The 14,366-nt window shown below is 41.7% G+C and overlaps 1 protein-coding gene across 3 annotated transcripts in view; it reads right to left on the bottom strand.

Moving 5' to 3' along the window:
- LOC109419645 (diuretic hormone receptor) overlaps window positions 1–14,366 on the bottom strand; it is a 234,128-nt gene that overhangs the window by 52,463 nt on the left and 167,299 nt on the right. The window contains exon 11 of one of the 3 annotated variants that reach the window (XR_009998033.1): window positions 11,519–11,578. The exons of the other annotated variants lie outside the window; for them this stretch is intronic. The gene's annotated coding sequence lies outside the window, so the exon portion shown is untranslated. The remainder of the gene's footprint in view (window positions 1–11,518; window positions 11,579–14,366) is intronic. 3 annotated transcript variants of the gene reach the window in all.

The raw sequence follows: 14,366 nt of genomic DNA, 5'->3' as shown, positions 1-14,366 counted from the left end.
AGTTCATCAGTGGGGTGCCAACAACGCTCAAGACTTACGGCTACATACATACCTACTGTGTGGATGACCGACCAGTCCAACCAGTAGCGGAAAATCAAAGTCCACTTTGTGACGTGTTGTTAGGTCGGAAACTTTGGATTCAATTTCGAGAAGTTCATGTACTTACTTCCTTGCCGCCCACTAGGCGTGCATAGTTTCTGCGGTGAGGGGAGCCGCGAGGTGGGTACCGTTGCTCTGCCAGTTCAGAGCTTGTGCTAAGTTATATGGTTGGTTGGAATTTCTTTCACACTTTCCCAGTGCAGTAACGACCTTCTAGAGAGAAAGAGAGAGGGTACCGTATGGAACATGAAGGTGGACGTGATTCGATTGCACAAAAAAACTGCTTATTCGAAGGATGTCGTTGGCCATCAATTTCCAGCACGTGGCGTAATCGATAATGGAATTTCAACTGGTATATGATTGAATGTGAGAACTTTTAACGAGTCTTCCTCAGTGTTACATTCACCGCTTACTCTAGCAATGACACCTCCAGGATTTCTCCCAGATTCCTCCAGGAATTCCTTCAGGGATTCCTCCAAGAATTTCTCCTGGAATTCCTGCAGGGAATCCTCAAGAAGAACTTCTAGGAAATCCCCAGGAGATTCCTTCAAGAATTCCTCCGAGGCTTCCTTCAGGAATTCCTCCAGGATTTTTGCAGGGTTTTCTCCAGGAATTCCTTCAAGAATTCCTCGTGGGTTCCTGAAGAAACTCTTTCGGGGATTAAATCAGGAATTGCTTTGGGGATTCTTCCAGGAATTTCTCCAGAGATTCCTTCAAGAATTTCTCAGATATACCTTCAGGAATTCTTCCAAGGATACTTTCAGGAATTCTCCCAGGGTTTCTCCAGGGATTCTTCCAGGGATTCCTCCAGGGATTCCTCCAGGGATTCCTCCAGGGATTCCTGCAGGAATTCCTTCCAGAGATTCCTTCAAGAATTTCTCAGAGATACCTTCAGGAATTCCTCCAGGTTTTCTACAGGGATTCTTCCAGGTTTTTTTTTCCAGGGATTCTTTCAAGAATTCCTCCGGGGATTCCTCCAGGAACTCTTCCGGGGATACCTTCAGTAATCCTAACAGAGATTTCTTCAGGAATCCTTCTACGGATTCCTCCAGGGATTCCTTCAGGATTTTTCCTGGGGATACCTTCAGGAATTCCTCCGAAGATTTCTTTAGGAATTCCTCCGGAGATTCCTTTAGGAATTTACTCCGGAGATTCTTTTAGGAATTCCTCCGGAGATTCCTTTAGGAATTCCTCCGGAGATTCCTTTAGGAATTCCTCCGGAGATTCCTTTAGGAATTCCTCCGGAGATTCCTTTAGGAATTCCTCCGGAAATTCCTTTAGCAATTCCTCCGGAGATTCCTTTAGGAATTCCTCCGGAGATTCTTTAGGAATTCCTCCGGAGATTCCTTTAGCAATTCCTCCGGAGATTCCTTTAGGCATTCCTCCGGAGATTCCTTTAGGAATTCCTCCGGAGATTCCTTTAGGAATTCCTCCGGAGATTCCTTTAGGAATTCCTCCGGAGATTCCTTTAGGAATTCCTCCGGAGATTCCTTTAGGAATTCCTCCGGAGATTCCTTTAGGAATTCCTCCGTAGATTCCCTTAGGAATTTCTCCGCAGATTCCTTTAGGAATTCCTCCGGAGATTCCTTTAGGAATTCTTCCGGAGATTCCTTTAGGAATTCCTCCGGAGATTCCTTTAGGAATTCCTCCGGAGATTCCTTTAGGAGTTCCTCCGGAGATTCCTTTAGGAGTTCCTCCGGAGATTCCTTTAGGAATTCCTCCGGAGATTCCTTTAGGAATTCCTCCGGCGATTCCTTTAGGAATTCCTCCGGAGATTCCTTTAGGAATTCCTCCGGAGATTCCTTTAGGAATTCCTCCTGAGATTCCTTTAGGAATTCCTCCGGAGATTCCTTTAGGAATTCCTCCGGAGATTCCTTTAGGAATTCCTCCGGAGATTCCTTTAGGAATTCCTCCGGAGATTCCTTTAGGAATTCCTCCGGAGATTCCTTTAGGAATTCCTCCGGAGATTCCTTTAGGAATTCCTCCGGAGATTCCTTTAGGAATTCCTCCGGAGATTCCTTTAGGAATTCCTCCGGAGATTCCTTTAGGAATTCCTCCGGAGATTCCTTTAGGAATTTCTCCGGAGATTCCTTTAGGAATTCCTCCGGAGATTCCTTTAGGAATTCCTCCGGAGATTCCTGTCGTATTCGAAACTTCTATTATTGTTAACAAAAATAAAATTATTTTTCTACCTCGACCGTTCTTCGTAACACTCTTCATATAACTGAAGGGAAATTTCTTTCGATCCGTTCGCTTCTTTTTTCTTCCCTTGAGTTCATTTCAGTATCTGTCATCCATACACACTCAACGTAAACTACGTACAGGTGATTCGATTTTACTCAATTCGGCTCGTATTCACTACATTCGCCTTCTTCTCTACTCTTGTGACGATAGAATGAAAAAAATAATCATCATCATCATCATCATCATCATCATCATCATCATCATCATCATCATCATCATCATCATCATCATCATCATCATCATCATCATCATCATCATCATCATCATCATCATCATCATCATCATCATCATCATCATCATCATCATCATCATCATCATCATCATCATCATCATCATCATCATCATCATCATCATCATCATCATCATCATCATCATCATCATCATCATCATCATCATCATCATCATCATCATCATCATCATCATCATCATCATCATCATCATCATCATCATCATCATCATCATCATCATCATCATCATCATCATCATCATCATCATCATCATCATCATCATCATCATCATCATCATCATCATCATCATCATCATCATCATCATCATCATCATCATCATCATCATCATCATCATCATCATCATCATCATCATCATCATCATCATCATCATCATCATCATCATCATCATCATCATCATCATCATCATCATCATCATCATCATCATCATCATCATCATCATCATCATCATCATCATCATCATCATCATCATCATCATCATCATCATCATCATCATCATCATCATCATCATCATCATCATCATCATCATCATCATCATCATCATCATCATCATCATCATCATCATCATCATCATCATCATCATCATCATCATCATCATCATCATCATCATCATCATCATCATCATCATCATCATCATCATCATCATCATCATCATCATCATCATCATCATCATCATCATCATCATCATCATCATCATCATCATCATCATCATCATCATCATCATCATCATCATCATCATCATCATCATCATCATCATCATCATCATCATCATCATCATCATCATCATCATCATCATCATCATCATCATCATCATCATCATCATCATCATCATCATCATCATCATCATCATCATCATCATCATCATCATCATCATCATCATCATCATCATCATCATCATCATCATCATCATCATCATCATCATCATCATCATCATCATCATCATCATCATCATCATCATCATCATCATCATCATCATCATCATCATCATCATCATCATCATCATCATCATCATCATCATCATCATCATCATCATCATCATCATCATCATCATCATCATCATCATCATCATCATCATCATCATCATCATCATCATCATCATCATCATCATCATCATCATCATCATCATCATCATCATCATCATCATCATCATCATCATCATCATCATCATCATCATCATCATCATCATCATCATCATCATCATCATCATCATCATCATCATCATCATCATCATCATCATCATCATCATCATCAAACCTCACTTTCCCATGGTATTTCTGCTGGAGAAGCTCTCTCCTCCAGCAGATCCGGTGGGAAACCTCACTTTCCCATCCGGAGGATTGGTACTTCTGCTGGAGAAACTCTCTCCCCCAGCAGATTCGGTGGGAAACCTCACTTTCCCATCCGGAGGATTGGTAGTTCTGCTGGAGAAACTCTCTCCCCCAGCAGATTCGGTGGGAAACCTCACTTTCCCATCCGGAGGATTGGTATTTCTGTTGGAGAAACTCTCTCCCCCAGCAGATCCGGTGGGAAACCTCACTTTCCCATCCGGAGGATTGGTAGTTCTGCTGGAGAAACTCTCTCCCCCAGCAGATCCGGCGGGAAACCTCACTTTCCCATCCGGAGGATTGGTACTTCTGCTGGAGAAACTCTCTCCCCCAGCAGATCCGGTGGGAAACCTCACTTTCCCATCCGGAGGATTGGTAGTTCTGCTGGAGAAACTCTCTCCCCCAGCAGATCCGGTGGGAAACCTCACTTTCCCATCCGGAGGATTGGTACTTCTGCTGGAGAAACTCTCTCCCCCAGCAGATCCGGTGGGAAACCTCACTTTCCCATCCGGAGGATTGGTACTTCTGCTGGAGAAACTCTCTCCCCCAGCAGATTCGGTGGGAAACCTCACTTTCCCATCCGGAGGATTGGTATTTCTGTTGGAGAAACTCTCTCCCCCAGCAGATCCGGTGGTAACCTAACTAAATCACATTTCACTACCGATTGCGCCATGTCGTATTCGAAACTTCTATTATTGTTAACAAAAATAAAATTATTTTTCTACCTCGACCGTTCTTCGTAACACTCGTCATATAACTGAAGGGAAATTTCTTTCGATCCGTTCGCTTCTTTTTTCTTCCCTTGAGTTCATTTCAGTATCTGTCATCAATACACACTCAACGTAAACTACGTACAGGTGATTCGATTTTACTCAATTCGGCTCGTATTCACTACAATTCCTTCAGGAATTCCTCCGGAGATTCCTTCAGGAATTCCTCCGGAGATTCCTTCAGGAATTCCTCCGGAGATTCCTTCAGGAATTCCTCCGGCGATTCCTTCAGGGATTCCTCCGGAGATTCCTTCAGGAATTCCTCCGGCGATTCCTTCAGGAATTCCTCCGGCGATTCCTTCAGGAATTCCTCCGGCGATTCCTTCAGGAATTCCTCCGGCGATTCCTTCAGGAATTCCTCCGGCGATTCCTTCAGGAATTCCTCCGGAGATTCCTTCAGGAATTCCTCCGGAGATTCCTTCAGGAATTCCTCCGGAGATTCCTTCAGGAATTCCTCCGGAGATTCCTTCAGGAATTCCTCCGGAGATTCCTTCAGGAATTCCTCCGGAGATTCCTTCAGAAATTCCTCCGGAGATTCCTTCAGAAATTCCTCCGGAGATTCCTTCAGGAATTCCTCCGGAGATTCCTTCAGGAATTCCTCCGGAGATTCCTTCAGGAATTCCTCCGGAGATTCCTTCAGGAATTCCTCCGGAGATTCCTTCAGGAATTCCTCCGGAGATTCCTTCAGGAATTCCTCCGGAGATTCCTCCGGAGATTCCTTCAGGAATTCCTCCGGAGATTCCTTCAGGAATTCCTCCGGAGATTCCTTCAGGAATTCCTCCGGAGATTCCTTCGGGAATTCCTCCGGGATTCCTCCGGGATTCCTCCTGGAACTCCTCCGGAATTCCTCTAGGATCTCCTCCGGGAATTCCTCCGGGGATTCCTCCAGGAATTCCTCCGGGGATTCCTCCAGGAATTCCTCCGGGGATTCCTCCAGGAATTCCTCCGGGGATTCCTCCAGGAATTCCTCCGGGGATCCCTCCAGGAATTCCTCCGGGGATTCCTCTAGGAATTCCTCCGGGGATTCCTCCAGGAATTCCTCCGGGGATTCCTCCAGGAATTCCTCCGGGGATTCCTCCAGGAATTCCTCCGGGGATTCCTCCAGGAAATCCTCCGGGGATTCCTCCAGGAAATCCTCCGGGGATTCCTCCAGGAAATCCTCCGGGGATTCCTCCAGGAAATCCTCCGGGGATTCCTCCAGAAATTCCTCCAGGAATTCCTCTTGGGTTCTTCCAGCATCCCAAATTGTCGAAACCCATGTCAGTCAGTCCGACTCCGGAGGGTCTTCTTTTATTATCATACCCGTCAATATAAGTCTTCTAGCCAAAGGCAGGAGAGAATATCGCCGTATTCGTTCAAAAGGGCCCTCCTACCACGTCAAAAATGCTCAACTCATCCTTGAGCGCTGGTATGTATGAATGTGCAAAGAGCTAGCCCGGAAGACTTTGGTAAACAGAAGGTAATTTGATACTCTCTTTCGATGGAGCGGTACGGTGGTACCCCGGCCGTAATGGCATGTATTCACAACGACTGACGACGATGGCGGAGTCATATGGAGCCGGGAAGTCGTCCCCAGGGGGCGGCCATCAGATAAAGCTCGACACGGGTCGATGAAAGCATTTCGAAAGAGGGAACAGCATGTTCGGAAAATTCGATTTATGGGATGATGGTCAAGGGTGGGATTTTCGGAAGGTTATTGAGTTATATGTGGCCCTTCGGTTGGACCGGTGTCGATAGTCGAACCAGAACGGTAACTGCTTGTTCAGCGTTCCATTAATGGGCTAGTTTGCGTTTGGTTCTCGTGTGGGGAAGAAATCTCAGACGAACGAAGCAATTTGCTATTGATTTTTATTAAATTATTGCCGCAAGAGACGAGCCATTCTCTGTAGCGGCTGCAACCCGGAGCATTGTGATGCCACCGCAAGGCAGTTGGTCAACAATTACCGATAATTAAATTTTGTGTGTACACGTGAATATGCAATTACTGTAATCACATACGGAGAAGAGCGGGGAGTCGATCTTGCAATCAATCAATTCACACAACAGCTGGGTTGCCTTCGTTTGCAGGATAATAAAAGAGCAGATACAGGTCGGACTCGATTATCCGGGTGACTCCAAAATTATTTCATCCCGGATAATCGAATCACCCGGATAATCAAGCCATGCATTTTTTCTTATATTTTTGATGTTCTTCAATTTAAAACTGTTCATTAAACATAGAAGCTAACATACATGGCGTTGCAGTGCCCAATCTCAACTTCTGGTATTATTATAACCATGTTTTTTGAAAATGGAATTTTAGCTAAAACTGTGAAAAAATAAAAACAATTTTCAAATAGGCTAAATCCTATTTGCAGGTGTTGTATTTGATGTTTATCACATTTTTTGACAAATAGTAATCTGAAAATTTGTAAACAAAGCGAAAACAAACTTTTCCCCGGATAATCGAGCCATTTTTGCCGGATAATCGAGCCCCGGATAATCGAGCCCCCGGTTAATTGAACCCCCGGATAATCGAGTCCGACCTGTATACCTTTACTCAGCTAACACAATCATCTCAATTGAATTTCCAACAATACAGATCGAGGAGAGCATGTCAATCAGAGGGCATATTGGAATGTGGTTCAATATATACCTCTAGCGTAAAGACGCAAACGTTTGATATCTGACTACAATGATTTTTTCCTCATTTCATTCTTATTTCCTTCTGATATCATTCTGATTTCATTCTGATTTCATTCTGATTTCATTCTGATTTCATTCTGATTTCATTCTGATTTCATTCTGATTTCATTCTGATTTCATTCTGATTTCATTCTGATTTCATTCTGATTTCATTCTGATTTCATTCTGATTTCATTCTGATTTCATTCTGATTTCATTCTGATATCATTCTGATTTTATTCTGATTTCATTCTGATTTCATTCTGAATTCATTTTGATTCCATTCTGATTTCATTCTGATTTCATTCTGATTTCATTCTGATTTCATTCTGATTTCAATCTGATTTCATTCTGATATCATTCTGATTTCATTCTGATTTTATTCTGATTTCATACTAATTTCATTCTCGTTCGATTCTCATTCGATTCTCATCGCTTGTCATTCGATTCTCGTTCGATTCTCGTTCGATTCTCGTTCGATTTTCGTTCGATTCTCGTTCGATTCTCGTTCGATTCTCGTTCGATTCTTGTTCGATTCTCGTTCGATTTCGAGAGAACGAGATTCTCGTTCGATTTTCGTTCGATTTTCGTTCGATTCTCGTTCGATTCTAGTTCGATTCTCGTTCGATTCTCGTTCGATTCTCGTTCGATTCTCGTTCGATTCTCGTTCGATTCTCGTTCGATTCTCGTTCGATTCTCGTTCGATTCTCGTTCGATTCTCGTTCGATTCTCGTTCGATTCTCGTTCGATTCTCGTTCGATTCTCGTTCGATTCTCGTTTGATTCTCGTTCGATTCTCGTTCGATTCTCGTTCGATTCTCGTTCGATTCTCGTTCGATTCTCGTTCGATTCTCGTTCGATTCTCGTTCGATTCTCGTTCGATTCTCGTTCGATTCTCGTTCGATTCTCGTTCGATTCTCTTTCGATTCTCTTTCGATTCTCGTTCGATTCTCGTTCGATTCTCGTTCGATTCTCTTTCGATTCTCGTTCGATTTTCGTTCGATTCTCATTCGATTCTCATTCGATTCTCGTTCGATTCTCGTTCGATTCTCGTTCGATTCTCGTTCGATTCTCGTTCGATTCTCGTTCGATTCTCGTTCGATTCTCGTTCGATTCTCGTTCGATTCTCGTTCGATTCTCGTTCGATTCTCGTTCGATTCTCGTTCGATTCTCGTTCGATTCTCGTTCGATTCTCGTTCGATTCTCGTTCGATTCTCGTTCGATTCTCGTTCGATTCTCGTTCGATTCTCGTTCGATTCTCGTTCGATTCTCGTTCGATTCTCGTTCGATTCTCGTTCGATTCTCGTTCGATTCTCGTTCGATTCTCGTTCGATTCTCGTTCGATTCTCGTTCGATTTTCGTTCGATTTTCGTTCGATTCTCGTTCGATTCTCGTTCGATTCTCGTTCGATTCTCGTTCGATTCTCGTTCGATTCTCGTTCGATTCTCGTTCGATTCTCGTTCGATTCTCGTTCGATTCTCGTTCGATTCTCGTTCGATTCTCGTTCGATTCTCGTTCGATTCTCGTTCGATTCTCGTTCGATTCTCGTTCGATTCTCGTTCGATTCTCGTTCGATTCTCGTTCGATTCTCGTTCGATTCTCGTTCGATTCTCGTTCGATTCTCGTTCGATTCTCGTTCGATTCTCGTTCGATTCTCGTTCGATTCTCGTTCGATTCTCGTTCGATTCTCGTTCGATTCTCGTTCGATTCTCGTTCGATTCTCGTTCGATTCTCGTTCGATTCTCGTTCGATTCTCGTTCGATTCTCGTTCGACTCTCGTTCGATTCTCGTTCGATTCTCGTTCGATTCTCGTTCGATTCTCGTTCGATTCTCGTTCGATTCTCGTTCGATTCTCGTTCGATTCTCGTTCGATTCTCGTTCGATTCTCGTTCGATTCTCGTTCGATTCTCGTTCGATTCTCGTTCGATTCTCGTTCGATTCTCGTTCGATTCTCGTTCGATTCTCGTTCGATTCTCGTTCGATTCTCGTTCGATTCTCGTTCGATTCTCGTTCGCTTCTCGTTCGATTCTAGTTCGATTCTCGTTCGATTCTCGTTTGATTCTCGTTCGATTCTCGTTCGATTCTCGTTCGATTCTCGTTCGATTCTCGTTCGATTCTCGTTCGATTCTCGTTCGATTCTCGTTCGATTCTCGTTCGATTCTCGTTCGATTCTCGTTCGATTCTCGTTCGATTCTCGTTCGATTCTCGTTCGATTCTCGTTCGATTCTCGTTCGTTTCTCGTTCGATTCTCGTTCGATTCTCATTCGATTCTCATTCGATTCTCTGTCAGCAAAGCAAAGCAAAGCAAAGCAAAGCAAAGCAAAGCAAAGCAAAGCAAAGCAAAGCAAAGCAAAGCAAAGCAAAGCAAAGCAAAGCAAAGCAAAGCAAAGCAAAGCAAAGCAAAGCAAAGCAAAGCAAAGCAAAGCAAAGCAAAGCAAAGCAAAGCAAAGCAAAGCAAAGCAAAGCAAAGCAAAGCAAAGCAAAGCAAAGCAAAGCAAAGCAAAGCAAAGCAAAGCAAAGCAAAGCAAAGCAAAGCAAAGCAAAGCAAAGCAAAGCAAAGCAAAGCAAAGCAAAGCAAAGCAAAGCAAAGCAAAGCAAAGCAAAGCAAAGCAAAGCAAAGCAAAGCAAAGCAAAGCAAAGCAAAGCAAAGCAAAGCAAAGCAAAGCAAAGCAAAGCAAAGCAAAGCAAAGCAAAGCAAAGCAAAGCAAAGCAAAGCAAAGCAAAGCAAAGCAAAGCAAAGCAAAGCAAAGCAAAGCAAAGCAAAGCAAAGCAAAGCAAAGCAAAGCAAAGCAAAGCAAAGCAAAGCAAAGCAAAGCAAAGCAAAGCAAAGCAAAGCAAAGCAAAGCAAAGCAAAGCAAAGCAAAGCAAAGCAAAGCAAAGCAAAGCAAAGCAAAGCAAAGCAAAGCAAAGCAAAGCAAAGCAAAGCAAAGCAAAGCAAAGCAAAGCAAAGCAAAGCAAAGCAAAGCAAAGCAAAGCAAAGCAAAGCAAAGCAAAGCAAAGCAAAGCAAAGCAAAGCAAAGCAAAGCAAAGCAAAGCAAAGCAAAGCAAAGCAAAGCAAAGCAAAGCAAAGCAAAGCAAAGCAAAGCAAAGCAAAGCAAAGCAAAGCAAAGCAAAGCAAAGCAAAGCAAAGCAAAGCAAAGCAAAGCAAAGCAAAGCAAAGCAAAGCAAAGCAAAGCAAAGCAAAGCAAAGCAAAGCAAAGCAAAGCAAAGCAAAGCAAAGCAAAGCAAAGCAAAGCAAAGCAAAGCAAAGCAAAGCAAAGCAAAGCAAAGCAAAGCAAAGCAAAGCAAAGCAAAGCAAAGCAAAGCAAAGCAAAGCAAAGCAAAGCAAAGCAAAGCAAAGCAAAGCAAAGCAAAGCAAAGCAAAGCAAAGCAAAGCAAAGCAAAGCAAAGCAAAGCAAAGCAAAGCAAAGCAAAGCAAAGCAAAGCAAAGCAAAGCAAAGCAAAGCAAAGCAAAGCAAAGCAAAGCAAAGCAAAGCAAAGCAAAGCAAAGCAAAGCAAAGCAAAGCAAAGCAAAGCAAAGCAAAGCAAAGCAAAGCAAAGCAAAGCAAAGCAAAGCAAAGCAAAGCAAAGCAAAGCAAAGCAAAGCAAAGCAAAGCAAAGCAAAGCAAAGCAAAGCAAAGCAAAGCAAAGCAAAGCAAAGCAAAGCAAAGCAAAGCAAAGCAAAGCAAAGCAAAGCAAAGCAAAGCAAAGCAAATGAATTGTCGTATGTGCATTTCATAAGGTAATCTTCTTCTACGAAAATCATGTTTTGTGATGTTTTTCAGTTGTTTAGTTAATTAGGCACTTTGGATTAGTAATAAGAGGATACATATCAAAAAACCGAAGTGACACTTTGAATGATTTTCCCCTACTCATTTGGCATGATTGAACTGCTGCTCACACTGCGTATGTGTATGGCGCTGCAATTGCAATCTGCTTGATCGAATTCAATTTTTCAATTGAAATCACTCCAAATTGACGTTCCATCTCGCCCATTTTCTGTTGATGATAAAAGCTCGTTTTCATTGTGCCTTGTTGCATTCTCCACATGTATGAAAATTGGCTGCTGAATTGTTGAGCGATGATGGCTAAGAGTAGCAAGAAGGAGCACATGAGTGCAGCCGAGTGCACCCGAAAGAAATGACACACATTCTTGCTCAATAACGAGACGGCAACGGGTTGCCATGACTTACCGGAAACTTTCAGTTCTAGAGCGAGGCGAGCAATCCTTCGAAAGGCCGGAGTTGGTGAATCTGCGGGGAAGAAAATACCGAAGAATAAGGAACTACTTTGAGTGAATTTTCTTTGTCATGCTGCTAGAAATAACGAAAGTGATGCGAAGAAATTTATTCTGGTGCTGTTACTGCTAGTTGGCTGGCTGATTGTCTGGGCTAGATATGAGAAAATAATGTGGAGCTCTTCGGTTCACCAGGGTAACTTGATAAAAAAGTATCTTCTCTACATCAAGGGAGTGGTACGAGCAAAATGATAAGGCACAATGGAATACAATTTTTAACTTGTTTCAGGCCAGAAAGCACTTCTGATTTCGTACTTATTTCAATTTTGATAAAGAGCTTCAGTTGAGGGAAACGTCTCTCGATATTATTCAAACATCGAGATGCATAATTTCAAAAGATTTTTTTTTCCTGCAATCATCTTAGTAGTTTCTTTAATACTCGATTCCCTTATTGCCATTTTATGCCTGCTGCAGTTCTTTTGTTTGAATTGATCCTTTTAGGCCAAATTGATAAAAAGAGGTTCTGGAGCGGACCTGGTGTGGTGGCTGGAATACTTGACTATCACGCCGAGGACCAGGGATCGAATCCCACTCCCGGCATACTCACAAAATGTGAGTTCTTCCTTCGGAAAGGAAGTAAAGCGTGGGTCCCGAGATGAACTAGCCCACAGCTAAAAATCTCGGTTATGCAGATTAAAAAAAGAGGTTCTCACGATAAACCACAGATAAGCGATTGTAGATTTATGACGGTTCTGAGATCCTGTTTAAAACTAAATATATTTCAAATTGTGCCGTAAACGCTTTTGGATGAATATGAGAGCGCAAAAACATGAAAGACATAGTGATTTTTTTTAAATGTGCATACATTGAGACTTCAAATACATGCTATCCACCAGTCTAGGGCAATTCTTCTGTATCCTTGAAAACCTTGAAAAGAAATGTCCATAAGTTAGTTGTAAACATTTCTGACGACTACAAAGCTCGCATGTACATGCCCATCAACGCACTACCGTGAGAAACAACCTTTGTTCAGGCTGGATGGAACGAATTGCTACTGAAGTTGCATGTGCATAATTTAACAAGCAGAAATCTGAATGCTAATGTGCACACAATAATGCAGGAAACACTCCATAAAGCGAGCGGACCAGCAGCATTACCTTAAGGCCCCTATACGAGAGTGATGGCGTGAGCTGGCATTTTCCAGCTGCGTGAAAATGCGAAAGCACTTGAAAATGCAAACAAGAAGTGACATTGTTGGAAATAATTTCTGCTTTCTGATTTGAATGCGGAACTTTATACTAGGGTGCTCTGAGAAGGAATGGAAAGAAATGGAACAAGATTCTGTGCTGTCGCTTCCGCATTAAATATTGATTTTAAAGTATCCCTTCCTCTCAGTAATTTGCTGATTTTACATTTGCTGGGAAATGCTTGATAAAATTTCTATTGAAATCCATGAGGAAACAAAAAATGAAGCATCTGTTCAAGTCTGATTCACTTGCAATTGCCATGTTCAACCTACTTCATTGAATAGGACTAGTATACCCCAGACAAATAATTTGAACGATGTTATAAATAGTTTTAAATTATTCTGGTAAAACTGTAGATATTTTACAGCATTTTGTCCAATAACTGCAAGAAATATTTTGCAATTATTGGACAAAAAAATTCTTGCAACATTTCTGAAATGATTATGCAGATTACCAAAAACTGGTGATTTCTAGTGAATCTTGAGAAATTTCTTAAAAATATCTGAATAATTCAAAGGCGAGGTACCGTAAAGGCGCCATTCACCGTGTGAACATTTTTTTTTCATTATTTCCATATTACGTTTGAATGATATGACAATTTCCCCTCAATTTCATCAATACAACACTAATGTATTGTTACCATGTCAAAATGCTCATTATAAACATTTAAAAGTATCATTTTGACACTAAAGTGTGTTTACATGAAGCGGGTTTCTGCTCGTTCACTGCATTCATAGTGAAAAAACGAAAACTGCGCTAAGGTGATTTAAGCGATAAACTAAATGTAGTAACGTTTTTATTCCACCAAGAAACAATTTATTTCACATATCAGGTATGTATTTTGCATTACCGAAGTAAGTTTAACAAGAAAGTACGATTACTCGTAGTTTTTAATTGAAACAAAAAGGCACGGTAAATGGGTACCCTAAAAATCAATGGTCTCCATTCACCGTGCCACATATTGTCCCATATATCTCGAAAAAAAAAATCGAAAATTTGAACATTCGTTTTTCTAATAAAATCTTGCAAGTTATTACTTGAAATGAATTTAAACGAAGAAAATTCCCTTGGCTGGATTGTTTTGATCATTTTTAACCCTTATGTGGCCGACAGGGTACCCGGGTACCCAACGCCCATTTCAAAAGCACGGTGGAGAAAAAAGCAAAAAATTTGTCGGACACATAACGGTTAAACAAAGTAGAATAAAATTTCTCATACACGGTGAATGGGTCCCTACTACCACGGTGAATGGTGACCTACCACGGAATTAAGCGACCCACTACCCTTTACTAATTGTACTATATCACCAAATTTTGTGAAAAAATTTCTACTTCTGTGGATATTGCTTTAATTTTAACCTATAATGAAGGCAATTAAAAGCGGCACCAACAATATTTATAATACTGGTGTCAAATGACAGCCCTTATTTGCCCCGAATCCTCTCAGATCCACGGTGAATGGTGCCTTGACGGTAATTGAATTTTGAGAAAAAAAAAAAAAACTCGAAGGTGTTTTTAGAGGGTCTGCCAAGGATCTCTTGTTTCAAAGAGTATTGTG

The sequence above is a fragment of the Aedes albopictus genome, chromosome 2, assembly GCF_035046485.1.
Source record: "Aedes albopictus strain Foshan chromosome 2, AalbF5, whole genome shotgun sequence".
Taxonomy (NCBI): Eukaryota; Metazoa; Arthropoda; class Insecta; order Diptera; family Culicidae; genus Aedes; species Aedes albopictus.
The sequence above is the reverse complement of the archived record's forward strand: the minus strand, read 5'-3'. Positions and strand labels throughout refer to the sequence as shown.